At 37.1% G+C, this 17,941-nt stretch overlaps 1 long non-coding RNA gene across 5 annotated transcripts in view; it reads left to right on the forward strand.

Annotated features, from left to right (window-relative positions):
• The first annotated feature begins 228 nt into the window (after positions 1-228).
• The window catches only part of LOC142490261 (uncharacterized), a 30,888-nt gene continuing 13,175 nt past the window's right edge, over positions 229-17,941 (forward strand). Inside the window, exons 1-4 of one of the 5 annotated variants that reach the window (XR_012800013.1) lie at positions 229-6,498; positions 7,047-7,073; positions 10,468-10,551; positions 12,772-12,848. This is a non-coding gene — a long non-coding RNA (uncharacterized LOC142490261). Of the gene's footprint in view, positions 7,074-10,467; positions 10,552-12,771; positions 12,849-17,941 lie in introns of all 5 variants that reach the window. The other 4 variants (XR_012800014.1, XR_012800011.1, XR_012800012.1 and 1 more) reach the window with 4 other exon arrangements.

Here is a 17,941-nt window from a genome sequence, read left to right on the forward strand (position 1 = left end):
GATCTTCAGCACAGCGTGCGTCCATGCACATATACAACTGGATTAAAAAATCCAGAGAGAAAAGAACTGGAGCACAGCTTGCCAAATAAACTGATAGAAACAGGAATCAAAGAAAAAAGTTTATTGACTTTAGAACAAGTACATGGGTAGTCCTGGCAGGTACTCTTGGGACATGGGAGAGTACCTGCCAGGACTACCCATGTACTTGTTTTTCATTCAATAAACTTTTTTCTTTGATTCCTGTATCTGCCAGTTTATTTGGCAAGCTGTGCTCCTGTTCTTTTCCCTCAGGATTTTTTTTATCCTGTTACTGATTGTATATTGGGACAGATTGAGGGGAGTTAGTTAATTTTGAGGGACCGTTTGTGGAAGGTGAAAAGTGAGTCAGCTGGATAGCTGTGTATTAACCCTTGCCCCATGTGCAGGTCATGTACTAACAGGTGTGCTGTATGTGACATGACAGATGAGTACGTACACAGTTACAGCACGTGACCTACGTATGGGACAAGGGTTACACAGCTACCTAGCGGAAACACTTTTCCCCTTCGGCAAAGGTCCTTCAAATTAACGAACTGTCACGAACCGCAAAGTTGTGAGCTCGTGACTTATGCAACCAGGATTAATACACACAGCTACTCTAGCCAACTTGCAAGGTACTTTCAAGAGTTCATATTTACCCTTTACTCATTTGCCATAATACCCACTGCCACCACCCAAGAAATATGCAAATAAAATGTCAGCCAGGGTCTAAGGTCCCTATTTATTAAAGAAAGAACTGTACACTTCACACACATCTATTGTAGCAAAATGTGTCCAAAAATGTAATTTATTCTTTGCAAAGCGTGCAAACCGTTCATTTAGAGCCCAAAGCATCACTTATTACCTGTTTGTGTTATATATATATATATATATATCTCAACAGTGCTTAGATTAGGGACTAATATTACAAGAACATAATTGCAGACCAGTTTCTTAATAAGAGAATTAAACATAAACTGAAATCCCTATACAGTACGTTGCCATATGTCAAAAGTCCTTTCCCAGAGAGGACACTGGAGTAGAAGAGAATTCACGTGTTCTGATCCCAAAATACACCTCTGTTGAATTGTAATTTTCTATTCATCCGGGTAGGTCCGGATTGTAGATCTGGGATGGGTATCCTCCCTAAGTTCCTACACACGCTCTAATACTGAGTTGTTTGGTGAGAAGTACGTTTGAAAAAATCGAAACAAATATAAACGTATACCCAGTTTTCTTCGTCTAAAGTATAATTTTCCATTACCTGGAAAAGCAAAGCATTAAGTTAAGGAATAGTAGTACGGTGCATAATGCATCAGTGCGTACTCAACGTAGTGTCTTAATGAGGAATATACTAGACATGTTTTAAAGTGATTGTTTGTCTACCAATTGTAACTGTCCAAAAGAGCAAACTATTTTGCTACAGTTCAACTGGATCATCTATGACCATTGTATATCGGGATAAGGAGCGGCTCAGTGAGTAAAGACTGACTGGCACTGAGTTTGAAGCAGGTGGAACCTGGTTCAATTCCTGGTGTTGGCTCCTTGTGACCTTGGGCAAGTCACTTTATCTCCCTGTGCCTCAGGCACCAAAAACAGATTGTAAGCTCCTGTGCCTGCAAAATGTCTCTCTAAAGCACTACGTAAATTAGCAGCGCTATACAAGAACATGCTATTATTATCCTTTAAAGATGCAGTTCAGTCAATATCCTGCATGTGTGTTTTTTTTAATAAATCAGTTCTGTAGTAAGAAAAAATACTTTTAGCATTTTCTGTTTAAAAAAAAACAACTTTTAAAGACCAATTTTCTTGTATTCTATTTTAACAGCCATTTGCTAAGGCACTGCCCCTTCATGTCCTGTCACAAGCCCTGGCACACCCCTTTGTCAGCCCTGCCCTCCCTCTAGCACGTCAGTGCAGGATTGCTCATGAATATTCATGAGCTTCCACTGACAGACAAGCAGAATATAATCAGATCCCTTCACTAATTATGTCACCAAATTTCGACCTATCAATACATGGAGAACGAATTGACCTGCGGCTATACCGTTCTTTAGGTAATTAGAGATTGCACACATAAAACTATTGAAGTAAAAAAATAAATTAAAAAAAAAAAAAGACTGAACTGCAGCTTTAATAGCTTGAAATGCGTACTACAGTTTACAGCCGTTGTCCTGCAACTGAGCAGCTCAATGTCTCTTGCAGGTAAGGACAAATATGGCTGAATGTCATATTTTATATTCAACTAAAACCAGTAGCAATGTATATATCCAAAATAATTACTTTTTCCCCCCTAATTTTAATATCAGTGCTTTGTAATGTTTTCTTTTATATTGCAAAAGTGGGACCCCCATCCCCCTCCCCTCAATAGTTTATTTGAAATGTAACCATTTCTATGTTGAAGTAAATAAAGTTGAAATGCATGTTCTTGTGAATACAACAAGATTTTAGCAATATTTTGGAGAGAGCGAAGAAATAGAATATCCTATATCAAATACGACGTGTCGCAGTGCATTTACAGTACTTCAGCCAAGTGGCGCAATAATTTAGTAACAATGCAAAACATAAATTCTATGCCAAGATTTCTTTTCATTTTTTTATATTTATATTGTTTTTATAGAGACTGTATTACAAGGGACATGGTTTACTTGAATGGCACCTTCACTAGAATGGGTGTGGTAAAACCTTTTTTTGTTTTGGCCCCTTTACATGCATCCTCCCCCCTTACAAATACCTACTTGTTGCTGAGGTAACATTTCTTTAAACGCCATATTTCTCTAGAGCGGATGAGAAAATATTAGAATATGATGTTTCGTCCTTTAGTGTTTGATAAACTTTAGCCTGTGTGTAATTGTAATTGTTACTACACTTTAAACTGAAATTTGTGTGCAAATTAAAATGAGTCATCCAGATTAATTTTTGTTGAAGTATCATCTGTCACTGATTTACGTTGGTTCTGTCCTTTTTCAAAGCATTGAAAGGTTGATTGTTTTGAGCTTAAACTAAATGGTTTTAGCCAAAAGAATGTCATGTTACTTGTACATGTAAAAATTCAGTGAAATTCTGCAGAATAATTTACTTTGGCTAATGTTACTTGTAAATAAAAGGACACTGCTTTATTTCTGTATTTTCATGGTATGTGATGCTTCTGAACACCTGGGTTATACGTAACTAAACTAGCTATCATTTTTAGAAATGGTTTTAAGGCACGCATCTGTACTATTTTTTCGTGTTACTGCAGAAGACTGAAGTATTCATTACTTGCCGAGGTTTTTCAAGAAATACATATTCAAACCTTGATGAAGATAAAATGCGCAGCTGTTAAACTGTTCCTGGCACAGCTTGTCATAACATTTTGAAAGGAGAATGTAACCCATTATTTGAATGTAGAATAGGGACTTATACCTGAACAAGTCTAAGGTATTGAGAGGCTTGTACTTGATACTATTAAAAAAATACCACTTTCTGAGCATGTAATAAAATATCATTGGATACCTACAAAGGTTTAGTCACGCAAAGTAAAATAAAATGAGGTTTTGTTGGGAATCCTGTACTTTCCAGTCTTATCGTTCTCAAAACCAGTAACAAAGGGTAACATTTTTATTGAAAGGTTCCGCAAAGTATTGCCACAAAACCATTTTGGAAAAGTGTCGTAAAAAATCATAACAAACCTCTTGTAAGGTTTAACTTTATTTTGCTCTTGCGTTTTGTGTCGCATCCATAAATAAGGCCTTGCAGTGTCCCTTTTTAGATTTGCTTCCTTAACGGGTAACAGGTAGAGGAAATACTTGATTGACATGCATTTTACTTTTCAGGATTCCTGTTGATAAGGAAAACCTAATATGCAAAGAAATGAAAGTCAAATATGCTTTTAAAGATGATACATTTTGTTTATGCAACCAAATTAAATTATGTTTACAAACTTTTTCTGAGGTAAGTGTACAAATACCTCTTAATGCAGTGAATAATCAAACAATAGTTTTTTTCTTTCTCATTCAAGGGAAAAAAATATGGACAAATTTCTAACCTTGTGTGTTTGTGTTTTTGTTAATGACCTATATAAGTTATACTTGCCTTTTTTGAGTGTAATGGTTTGCAATACCAATATTCTCCTCCTGCCCAATCCCATGTCCTCTCACCATGCACCCTCAATTTGTGTTTCTCCATTTCTTTTTCTCTGCCCTATCTGTCGTTGCTTCCTCCTACCGGTGCACCTCCTTTTACTTCCATGGGGGAGGATTCTGCATGTGTGATGAGCTGCATGACTCCTCTGAATTTGGATGGTCTGAAGGTGAACAGCCATATGACACCCTCATTGAGTGCTATCACCACAACTCGCCGTATATGGATTAATGGAGGGAAAGAGGAAGGATGTAGCAGTTGAGCCTGCAAATTAGTGCAAATTAATCGGCAGGAAGGCCCAGCCATGCCTTTCAAGTGTTAGGCCTAGTCATGTGGGGCACAGCACCAATATGTCAATTTAGTGAATGATTTAATGTGATACCATGCACCCATATTTAGTGAATGAGGTCATAACTACTTAAAGGTAGACAACCCCATTTTAAGAGCCTCAAAATCTAAGTGTGCAATACAGATGCAATACAAAGAGGGAGGGAAGAGCAAGTTATTTTTTACACTGATTTACGATGCTGGAATGGATTAAAATGTTAGACCTGTCCAGTTTATTCTGTTACACTGTAACAGCAAGAAAGTGACAGATTTGGGCTGTTCCAGATCAGACCGGATACAGCAATTGGTAAAGTGTCATAAATCATATTGCATATCAGAGAGCTGCCACCCGGGAAGATCTACCATTGTAAATATTTTAATGCCTTAAGTGCTTCCCATCATCGGACCCAAGACTGACCTATTGTTTGGATACTGTCAAACCTATTGGTTACATAAGGAACCGTATCAATTTTATGGTTCGATTTACAGTACATTACAATTGTGGAGGTGTTAGCCCTTGGTCGACGTGATCATTTTGTGAATTTCCCTTTGACTGCTGTCCCTAATGCAGCTACATGAGCATTGAAATATTCTCATTTTGCTGGTTCTCATGAGGGTAACTTCCCATTAGAGTCGAGAGAAATTATATATTTTAATCTTTTTGAGCTGGAGGAATGACACCACCTCTCACCCCCAAATCTCCTTGGATATGTGGGAAATATTATGATTACAATTTTATTATTTGCTGCTCAATTTTCCCCTGAAAGGATATTTTCTAAAACCTAAATCCATAGATTGGGGGTAATCCACTAAATGCAATAAGCCGTTTTACTTAACTGAAGTTTTAAGTATCGCTTTATTAGGTTATGTTAATTTCATATTAATTTCCTATTCTAAATGTGGCAAAGCTAATGTTGTGTAAATTTAGCCACAAGAATGGACATGAATAATCGTGATGCTGTAGACCTCTGAAGTATCTTCTGTAAAATGACCATTTTATCGTAGTAGAGGTAAAAGTCATTAACTACATTCTTTGAGTACTGTGGAAAAGGCGATTTAAAGGTTCTTTTTGACAGAAATCTGTAATTAAAAAGGAAAGTATTTTGATATGAAAAGTTCTGAAGATTAGGTGTGTATAATGAATCCTTCAAAAAAAAATCTTTACTAGACCTATATAAAAAAAAAAAAAAATGTTTCACCTCTACAACGGTGGTGCGGTGTCATGAAGAAACATACCGTTTTGTATTTCTCCATATTTATTAAATATTTTAGGTTACATTTTTTCAATTGTATTTGTATTGTAATGTACTTAAAATATAGTGTACGTAGGTGACGTGTAAGGAAAAAAAACACCAAGATGCATTTTCTTCACTTTATTCGAATTTACAAGAAATTACATATTTTAATGTTTGGCGAACAATTTACTGAAAAATGACTAGAAAATTATTAATCACAGGTCAAACACAGGAGAATCTACTGCCTAAAATATCAATCTTAAAATGATTCTATTGATGTGACTTACAGTGCTAGCATCAAATCTGGCAAACATTCTGCAACATGGGGTGACAAAAATAGTGTGATGAAAGGATTCATTGTAAATTTAATTTTCACTAACTCATAAGCATTTTGAAACCTATTAAGGCTATATTTTTAAATGGGTGTATCCTGCCTACAGGAAACATGTAGACCTTGTGCCTGACTAAAGACGATAATATATCTACTGCCAATTTGGTTACATATTTATGGGAAGAGTGTACTGTTTAATGATGTCCTGTCTGAATTAATCCACTGTCTCATACCTATTTACACTTATCACTGTTTATGTATACAGCATTTAATTTTACATAGTGAATACTTCCATAAACTAGAAAGGGTCATTGATGGATTATAACCAAAAAGTCTGATTTCTGTTGACATGCCTTTGCCTCTTGCATTAACTGTCTTTTTCCTGTAGCTGATGGTTCTAGGAAATATAATGCTAAACTGACTGCCGTATATTACAAGAGTTTTTTGTGGAGAATTGTAATGTGGGTAAGTGAAGGACTTTTAATCATCTTGTGCATTTCCTTGATGCACATATTCCATTGTGCGTTTTTATTCACGTTTGAGAATTTTGCTTTCAAATGTCGAAAGGGACACATAGAGTAATCTCCCCTAATGTGGCAGTAATGGTAAAAAAAACAAACTGAAGTTTGTACACACTAACTTAATAGTCTTTGGTTTGGTGGATAATTAGTTTTGGTTTTATATTTTGTGATGGTTCTTTCATATACAACTTTCATTTGAAATACTTTTTTGTATACAGTAGTTTGTGATATTATATTGACCTAGTGGAAGTCGAACACTAGTGACTGACAAGAAGCAAATTACCATCTTCCTCTTGTTCATTTATTAATACAAATGTCGGTGGTAGAAACAAAGTCCCAGATTTCACAACTGCAATATCATTATAAATTGAGGTTGCAATTGTTTTTCTTTTTTCGGGGGGAGGGGGTGTTAGTTTGTATTTATTTTTATTTGGGATTTCTACTAGTATTCTAATACCCATTTCAATTTTTTTCTTCATAAACAAAAAATAGATGTGTACATTAAAGTTTGTGTAAACGGTAAGTCTACCTAACATGTTTATAATGTTGATCATCTAAACCAATAATAAGGGTGCAACATATTAGTCCTTGTCACTAAATAGTCATTGTCTACTGCTACTGCCTCAGAATATGTGGTGTCATTTGCAGGCACTGGAAGAATGCTAATTGTATGTAACTGAAACATTATCCCAAATGGAAACTACTTGAAGCTGCTTTAAATTGGGTAACCTCGAACTCCTTTTCAAGAGGTGATATTTGGGCGAAACTACTTATTAATAATGCAATCATTTTCCTATGTTGATGAAAGGGACATGGAAATAATAATTTTTTGTTAAAAGTTGAAAAAGTAACATATATATATATATATATTGTGTATAGCTTAATATTCAGGCAGCAACTGTTACTATTTTTGTTTAATTGTTTTAATTTGCGCACTTAGTATTTTTATAGTTTCTATCTATATATATATATACAAAAACGTATAGACAATACCATTCTGTGGCTAACTACATGCTTTTATTTGTGCGAGCTTTCGAGATACACTGATCAGTTCTTCTGGCAGTGTTGATAAGGGGGAGGACTGGGGCGCTCCTGAGTCTAATTGGATGAATAGTGATTCCTTCAAATAGGAGATCAAACCAGAAAAGGATAATATAAAAGAATAAATACAGAAAAATACTGTCCCCAAGTCTTTGCTGCTTCTCGACCGAGAAAGAGAGACTTCCCAGAGTCCTCGTACAGTGTGGATTAACAAGATGCGGTGAGCATAAAAACAAAGAATGAGAGAGATTAATTAATGAAATTTGAGATTGAAATAATATAATCCGGATAGACCGGGAGGGGAAGGGAAGGAAAGATGAGATTTTCCGGTTAGACAGGGTGAGGAGTAAGGGAATGTCCATTGTAACACCGCCGGAAGAACAGATCAGTTTATCTCGAAAACTCGCACAAATAAAATAATTTCGTTAGCCACAGAACGGTATTGTCTATTTGTTTTTGATCATTAAGCTTGGCTTACACGGTACAGATTATATATACACACACTCACACCCCCCCCCCCCCCCTCTTGGTTGATCTCAACTGAGATGCCTCCACCACTGATCGCCACGGTTCCCCTGTAAAACACATTTTATATTCTTGGCAGTTTGGGGCAAAAACTACAAGTAGGGACATAGCTAACCAATAGAAATACTTTTTATGACCTGCAGGATTGTAGCGGCCATATTGTTCTACTGTCCAGTATTACTTATTCAGGAGATTAAAAATCAAATGTATTGGCAACTGTGGGGTCCTTTTGGCCCTGGGAGTATCACAGTTGAGATCTGTGGGATCCTGGAATCTATTAGGGGATAACATTAAAAAAAATAAAAGTACAGGGGTTCGGATTTAGAGGGCCAGCCCCACATACTGGCAAAAAAATCAACGACTCAATGTATTCTGCTTTCGTAGAAAGATTTCATTAGACTTTAAAAATGTTTTAACAATTTGTTAACATTTCAGATTTCTGTTTAATCTGGTAATGATTACATATTTACTGTACAAACAAAGAAAAGAATTATTGCCTAAGGAATGTCAAATCTAAAGCATTTGGTTCCAATGGATTTTAGTTCGAGGGGAGGGGGTTATCGGTCATACAAGTAGACAAAAATTGAAAGAAAAAATGGCAGTGCAAAGCAGAAAAAGATGAAGGGCTAGAATGCAGGACAAAGCGCCAAAGCAGGAGCAAAACACATTAGAAATATCCTTGCCTTCTAGCTCCATTTTTTATTGTTTGACATGTGTGTGACGGGAGCGCAGGCCAAATACATATTTATATTTAAGGGATCAGTCACAAGGCAAAACAGACAGTAAAATAAATTGCGGTTTATTTGGATAAGACCTCGGAAACACACAGAAATACAAGAAACAGACAATATACACACTTACTGGGGTCTGGGGAAGAGATCTACCCTTTCCTAGTTGCAAGGCGCCTATTCAGCAAAGGCTTACCTTGATAGGACCTTGGTTCTGGGCTTCTGGACCGAAATCCAGCCTGCTGGCTAGGCCTCCCCATGCTTCCATGTGTGAATAGCTCTTTCACAGAAGCAAATGGAGAGAGGCTTGCCAGCAGCTGCTTGTCTTCAGATTTCCAACAGGAAAAAGAGAGAGAGAGCTGCTTTTACTGCACGCTCTTATATAGGCTGTATTCCTATCTAAATCATTGAGGAGTGTAATAGCCAATTAAAGCAGGGATTGAAATTACGCATTCCCTGATAGGAGGGATAAATTCAAAACTTGCCAATAGAAACCTTGCTTATCAGTTTTGACATCCGGGGCTGTTTTTTTCCCTGGCTCCTCTGTGTCTACCTAAAACAGACATCCTAATCTGAATATCCTGGTCACCAAATGGTTTCCCCCCCCCCCCTCTCTGAACTATGGAATCTATGCAAACTAGCTAGCATCTTCCATATGCCTGTGCTTTCTATATAGAACCTTATACAGTAGTAAACATTAAAACACAATATAAAGTACACTTCCTTACAGAATATACTTTGGGGAACCTTATACTTATAAGGGACATAAATTGGGGAGATATGGGCTTGGAATCCCTATCTGAGCTGGGGCATGGAAATGCTAATCCACATGTAATTCACATGCTAATTCAGACTGCCTTTTGTCACCAACCTGGGTTTAAATCACAGGACAAACCAAATGCATTGCAGTTTTAAAACACAGAGAACCAATATTTAGACACAAGCTTGCATTCCCCCATCTGCACCTATCATGTGGGGTTCTAAAACCTTCTCTTCTCTAAGACACCAGCTAAGAATACCTTGCTGGCAGGCAAGACAGGTTAAAATATTCCCCCCCTTTCCCCTCATGTTCCAGACGTCCCTGCCCTGCAGCTATTTCTAATAAGAGGCCACCCATACAAGGCAATCCACTTACAAGCTGACACAGGCAGTTGCAGGCCCATGAGGCAAAGGGAATACACAGATAACGCATTAACTAGCCCACTGGGTTTACACAGTTAACCCCACATACACAGTTCCTAGTTTATAACCCTATGTGGGGACAATATAAAAGGAGAACAAAAATTACAGGCAACACAGTAAGGTACAATATTAAACCCAGGAGCTGACACTCTCAGCCCATACCATATGGTTTCAGGGGCAGCCAGCCGGGCTCCACCTTTATTAAGGAAGGCCGGCTACGCCGACCGCGACAATGTGCTAAATAAACAGATTTTCATTAAACATCCTGCATTCGAGACTTCGGCTGTGCACCACCATGTTTTCTTTCTATTTTTGTCTGCCAAACCACACTGCAGGGAGCACACCATCGGAGCTTCAATCGGCGAAGTTTCGTGAGTACTGTGACTACCCTTTACAGACTGGGAGCCATTTTTCATACAAGATTTTCTGTTTTGAAGGTTTATGCATGTTGCTATAAAATGCGGGTTACTCGGGGGTCAAAGATAGGATATCTGAGGTTATTGACTTGTTGGCGACTACAGGTACCAACCTTTCTCGATTTTACTATTTAGCTTTTAATATCTTGAGCACACACTCGCCAATCAGACATTTTAGATCCGCTTTTATTAAAATACATTATATTTTGACTCCGAGCCATCTAAGAAGGAACTCTGCATATCTTCATTATAAACACATGCATTTTCAGACTCGTGGATGTAGTCTCATATATGATGTATCCTATGCTGCCTCTGAAGCACTGAGACTGATCTTTTCTTTCCTTTGAGTCATATACAAGTAACCTGTTAAAGCAGCAAAACGTCAATTTAAAAAAAAAAAAACAGTTATGTAGTATTGGATAGTACATTTTAAAATTCAACTCTTAATGCCATTTTTAAAGCGTTTTCAAAGCATCCTTTGATTTCTATAGCCGTTTTTAGCCCACTACCCAAGCTTTACAACACTTTCCTATTTGTAATAATTTGTTCCCAAACTTCCCAGCAGTTTGAGCTGTAAACTGTAACAATAGATAATGTTTTACTTTAGCAATATAAGGATACATTGTAGATGGTGCTGAGTTACACTCACTGAAGCAGCCATTATGTTAGTCACACAATCAGGATTTTTACAGATTTATAACAGGAGCACCAAACGATTACCAGCTTAGGTAAGAATGTAGAATGATACATTGGCCCATGCTGTACATATACAAATGTAAAAAAATAAGGGGGAATGTAGTATTGCTGCTTTAACCATGCCACGTCCAATAGTTAAAACATTTTATAATTAAATAAAGTTATTAGGAAGTAATACATTGAGAGTTACCTCTCCTTTTCAAGTATGTCCTGGGCATTGAGTTAAGTTGACAAATAATACATGGTTACAGATACAGTTACAGTACATAAGTGAACAGGGTATACATTATATACAAGACATTGCATGCACAGTAAGAGATAATTTATGTTATATGCATATGTAACAGTTACAGACCAGATAAAAATGTGAGGCAGCTTTAGTTTTGAAAGAACTAAGACCGGTGGCTGTGAGAGTCTCCGGTAGATTGTTCCAGTTTTGGGGTGAACTTGATGTGACTGTTCATTTAAGAATAGCATTTTAATGCTGTACAATTGTAAACATCCTCTTATTAAACACTAGTTGACCCTGTAATGTTTCTCTAAAGTGCTGGTTTCTAGACCTACTTGTATTTGTGTCATGAACAATGTACCACTTAGAAGGTAAGCGCTTTGTATTGTTCCATTGTATGTTTGTTCTAAAGCACTGTAAGGTAGTGCTGCATTAACATATAGAATAACTTTTACAATAACATTTTACGGAATAAACAATAGCTGGTGATAATCCCAATTAGATTCCACTATTGGAAAAAGATATAATTTCTGACTGTCCATGTGCAAAAACTCTAGTCCTAAATCTGACAATCTGTATTCTGCTGTGTAGATTATTATTTCTTAAATTATTTAGTCCATAACTGGTTTAGGTTTCTTTGGGTGAAGGTCACATACCTTCTAAATGGATCAAGTTTGGGTGATATTACCACTGTCATTGTGATCTGTCCGTCATAGCTGCTGCAATTTCACAACACCCAAGTTTAATCATGGGATTCAATAAATGCCTGTCCTTTACTGTTATATAGATTAAATGCTGTGATGTTGTGGTCGGTGCTTTTTATATGTCAAAATCTGCTGTTCTCTGCAGACTTATAATATGTGTTCGAAACTGACTTAACCTTTACGGTGCCAGAGCTGCCAGAGCTCAGTCACTTCTGGTCATGGGATCGCTGCTGATGCCACTTAAGATAAAAGAATAGTTTAGATAGACTGTACTCCTGTTTAAAAATGACAAAATACTAAATGTTGATGTGATTTAACTAAGGTTACACATATTTAATTCTACCGATAACAACTAAGGTCCATAATTAAAAGGTTACTTCTGATTACAAACACAGGTAACTCAACTATTTGACAAATAACTACACACCATATGATATCATTAAGTATTAAGGGTAGAACAACAGTGTTCCAAAGTATTCGAGAGCTAATGATGTTCTGCATGACTGTATAATGCCTTTCAACAAGACAATTATGCTATGAATAGAGAAGCGTAAAAATTAATCCATTGTGGTAGAACTGTAGAGGTGAAAGAAGTCGTACTAATTACTACCTTCATGAACACAATCTCAAAATGCTATCATACCTAGCCTCTAAAAATAAATCCATCATTTTCTTTTGTGCATTTCTGCATTGCAGGCCGTCCAGTGCTGAAGTGATTAACATAGAATTCTGGGGAGTTTTCTAAAGTGCTTTGGACAACCGAAACTTGAATGGTAAATGGCTGCTGTGCCCAAGGCATGCTTTGGTGTGGTGTTTAGTCCATTTATGCATTCAAATATGTGCTGAAGTTACTATGCCCACCTCTACCAAGCTGTTAAGTTCTCATACGGTAGTAAATTACATGGCTTATTCTTCAGAAACTTTGTGCTACAGATGCAGCGGACATTATTTTAACAAATCACGGCGCCATTTTTGTGTGCACTGCTGTACTCCACGCGGCCAATCGCCCCAGGCACACGTATTTATCGCGGTTGCTTTGTTTGAATTTCATGGATTGTGTGCAATTAAATGCAATGAATGAATTGTAATGTGTGCAGTACTGTGCTACTGTGTCAATTTCAGGTGTTTAAAAGCCAGAACACTAAGATGCCATTTTATGCACTCGCCTCTTAAGGCGGTACGGTTGGAAGAAATCCCACGCCATGACATGGGAATTTCGAGGTATACACCACGTGATTTGTTAAAATAAAGGCCGCTGCATCTGTGGCTGTGCAAAATTATGTACATGACGAAAGCAAATGTGCAATCCTATAACCTATTTTTACCAAAATACAGTATTCACTGCAAATGAACTTCCAGCGTATTTATGAAACACTTTCATCAGTATTATGTACATTACTTTTTTCATTCTCCATATTTTTTGCCCAATTTACATATGCAAGTTCTACAAACTGCACAGCATATGGTCTTGAGTTCTGGGAACACTGGGATCTTCAACTAGCAGTTTGTTAATCGTAACGTTTGAGTGAGGATGCCACTGCATACTCTTAATCACGAGTAAACAGTGTTCTGTGGAATCTATGTGACAAATATTATATGTTCTATTTGTAATTCTTCCTCTTACAGCTGGGGAATAGGACTCTGTTCTGACAGGAAATACTTATTTCACTGACAGGGAAAATACTTATGCAAAATGGACTGTCGATCTCATCCCCGAAATACACACATGAATAATACCAACACCAGTTGTTGGTCAAATACAATTTATTGGTCACTTGGCTTCGGGTATATTTAGTATCTTACAGCAATCCGGATACCGCACGATGCCAACCAGGGACCCCCACCTCACTATATATGCTTGGTAGTTCTATTTCTGTGATCACGTTTGTCCTGCACGCAGAGCCGAGCACACTCCCAGTCTGCCGCATCTGTTCACAGCAAGCGCAATTTAATTTAAGCCTTCGTAGACATTTTAGTAAGAAACAAAAAGTTAACCCATTATACGCCTAGGCTATCTGAAACAGGACAGAACAAACCTTATTCTCCTTACAGACCTTGTGTGAAGCATTGCCTGTGTTGTGAGAATGTGACAAGAATAATAAAATAAATCACAGCACTTCGTTTAAAAATCAACACCATTACAACTAGACTTCTTGCAGTATTTTAGCATCCCGATTACCCCTCGTGTTCCAGGGCTTCTAATCTCTTCTTCCTGGGTAGCAAATTAGATACCCACATACTGTATCACAACCACAATTGTTTTGCTTTAGCAGACCCTGGTTTCCTAATCTCAATAACTCAAAACTCAAGCTTTGGATAATTATCTACACTTCAAAATGTCAATGCCTTGCAATCCTTTAGTTTTTCGAGTTGTAATTTATTCTCATTTGCAAACATGAAGAACCTGTGGTGTTCGTATCAATATTGGACACCATAATACTGGTGTTGTAATCTAATATATAGCATTTTTACTTTGTCAAACACAAGTCCTGTGGACATCTGTTACTACACTGCAGCCTGCACTTAAGGACCAAAAGGAAGCTTTTGCAATTACATGTTTTAGCTGATTAAGTCTGGATAATTTTCTTCACCGTAGGGGAGTGCGGTATCAAACCAAAATGAATAAAGGCACAAAATAATGTAATACAATCTTCAATTGGAAGGGTATTGTTGTAGGTCAGTACAAAAACTACTTATCAAATCCTTATTAAATGCAAAATCCAAATGGTGTCAACTTCTATGGAGATGATCTGGTAGTCACCAAGATGCTAGCCATTCTCTTAAGCATAATAAAACAGGTAAGTGTTTCTGGAATTTGCAGCTGTGTTTGTATCGCACCGCCTCCAAACTGGTCTGCACACAGGCGTCGGCGTCTCACGTGACTGCTTGGTGTTCCAGATGTGTAGAAGGTCCCGGATGATCGGTCGGTGATGAAAAAGCACCACTCTGTCTCTCCGTTTCACAGACTCACTGTGTTTCACCACAAAGGCTTCCCAAGAGTCAATGCTTGGCTTCTACCAGCACCCTAATATATATATATATATATATATACCCCTTATACTGTAGTAGAAGAATGGGGATGCACAGCAGAATGACCGACCCAGGGCTGGAGTGCAGGCAAAAGCTTATAACTTACTTTATTGGCACATGATTGAATACAAAAGAGGGTAAATACTCTAACGCATTTCACATCTTATCACATCTTATCTGGCGCTTTGTCAAAGCACCGAACAAGGCACAAAACGTGTTACTGTATTTACCCTCTTTTGTATTTAATCATGTGTCAATAAAGTAAGTTATTAGCTTTTGCCTGCACTCCAGCCCTGGGTCTGGCATTTTGCTGTGCACCACCATTCTCTGTTTTTTTGCTTTCATTGCAGGAGCACACCAATGGATCTCTTCTCAGCAAGGATCTTGTGAGTACTCAAACAGTTTATATGTTCAAATGGTTATTCAAGACAAACTAGACCGTTTATTGCATTTCCATGGTGGGAACAAGATTAAGGCTTTTGGGGATAGGGATACGGAACATCACAGTACAACCCCTCAAACAACCCCTCAATTTGGGGGAAGTATCTCTAGTCCCATAGCCCTATTTTCTTGCCCAATTGAGACATCACTCTGTGTGTTGCATTGCACCACCAATTCAATATCAAGAGATGTTCTCACAAAAGAAGAAATGTATACATTATCCTGACTGGTGAAAAAGTTCTTTATTCATATACAACCAACATAACAGCCATTTCAGACAAAACTTTTTGTGTGTTGTCCCATTTTTCTGCTACATACCCAATCTAACTGATGTGATATCAATAAAAATTATCTTTGTGGTTGTGTATTAACCTATCATAATAGCACTGTATTCTATGAATCCCAGGCAAATTTAAGTGAACAGTAACTGTTTGGGACATGCATATCTGTACATAACCGGCAAAATCCTCAATCATATACAAATGCAAAGTTTATTGGTCATATCCATAGAGTACAGTATATCTCCCAAGCTCTAAACGGGTGATTGTAAGGTTATGTGCATATTGTTATGCCAGCAGTAGGTTTATGCATTTGTATATGATTGTGGGTTTTACCAGTTATGTAGATATGCCAAACAGTTACTCTTAACTTGATTTGCCTGTGATTCACGGAATACACTGCTATTATGATAGGTTAATACACAACTACCCACATCATTTTAATTGAAAACAATCACTTAAGTTATGAGGTGTGTGTGTATGTGTGTGTGTGTGTATATATATATATATATATATATATATATATATATATATATATATATATATATATATATATTAGGGTATTGGTAGAAGCCGAGCATTGACTCCTGAGGAAGCCTTCGTGGTGAAATGTGTTGTCTGGTAGACAGCAGCATTTTTTTCCTCACTGTCTAATCATCCATGTCCTCCTACACATCCGGGACACCGTGGTCACGTAAGACGGTGAGGAGATCCGAACACCGCTGCGAACTCCTGAAACTCTTACCTATGTTTTATTATGCTTAAGAGAATGGCTGGCATCTTGCTGACTACCAGATCATCTCCATAGAAGTTGCCACAGTTTGGATTTTGCATTTATTATTAAGGAAAATGTGAGTAGTAGTAACTACTGACCTACTGTACAACAATTCTCTTCCAATTGAAGATTGTATTACACCATTTAGTGTTTTTATTTCTTGTTTTTGGTGTGATGTACACTACTCCCCTGCGTTAAAGAAATATCTGAAAGAAGAACTACATAAACGGTTCTAGGAGGGTTTGAGCAGCAGTATCAGTGTATTATTTTATGCACATTCAAATGAAAATGTGATTGTATTCATTTATTCACATGTATCATCACATTAATATATGCACTAGTATTATCATAACTAATTATCACTATCATTTACTTATTTGTAATCTTAATTGAGTTTTCGACTTTGTCACGTACACTGGGTGTGTTTTGCACTTATATGGCATTGAGAGGCGCACCGAATTGTATACAGTACTGTACTGTGTTTAAATGAGTCTGGGTAATGAATGCCTTTTTAAAATTCCTCTTTCCTGTTTGTTCTCGCTGTGTATTGAAGCTGTATGCAGTGTTCCTTCAAAGTTTGCTTTTCTGTTTTAAAGGTACTGTACCACTGTACCAAATTGTGGCGATGCAATAAAGTAAATGTGTTTAGTCATGTAGCACTAATTCTACCACATTCTTTTAATATCTTTGCAGCTACAGACTGACAAGCCTGACTGTACATAGCATGATACACCAGCCTAATAATGATCATGGAATATGCAACACCTACTGCTTTTGCTAGTAGCTCATCTGCAATCCCCTGACTTCTGGGAACCAGATATTTGTATGTCCACCACTGGACAAAAATCCTAAAGGCTATAATAATACAGTGCTTTCTATTAGTGGCTGCCCATGACTATATATTTGTTTTTTTGGAGGGGGGGGGGGGGTCAAAAGCAGACACACAAGACAAAAATATGGGTCGTAAACATGTCCTTGGAGGTCTGGGTGCCACTGAAAGGCTCTAAGATCATCCCTCGTTCAGATCATAAGAAAAATAATTGGGGGGGAGGGGGTGATCTGCTTTTAGAAACCACGCAGCAGCAATTTTTTTAATACAATAATTTGCACAATCCTAAAGTTGTTTTTGTTTTTAAGAAAATCACACTTTATTTTTAAATCTATATTTCCACAGACCCATCCACACACATCCCACAACTGTTCAATGTTTCAAAAGCTTGATATATATATATATATATATATATTTTTTTTTTATATATATATATATATATATATATACTTTTTATTATGACAACAAATGAGCTTGATTGCAGGAAATCAGACATATAAACTTATATATGCT

The sequence above is a fragment of the Ascaphus truei genome, chromosome 3 (genome assembly GCF_040206685.1).
Source record: "Ascaphus truei isolate aAscTru1 chromosome 3, aAscTru1.hap1, whole genome shotgun sequence".
Taxonomy (NCBI): domain Eukaryota; kingdom Metazoa; phylum Chordata; class Amphibia; order Anura; family Ascaphidae; genus Ascaphus; species Ascaphus truei.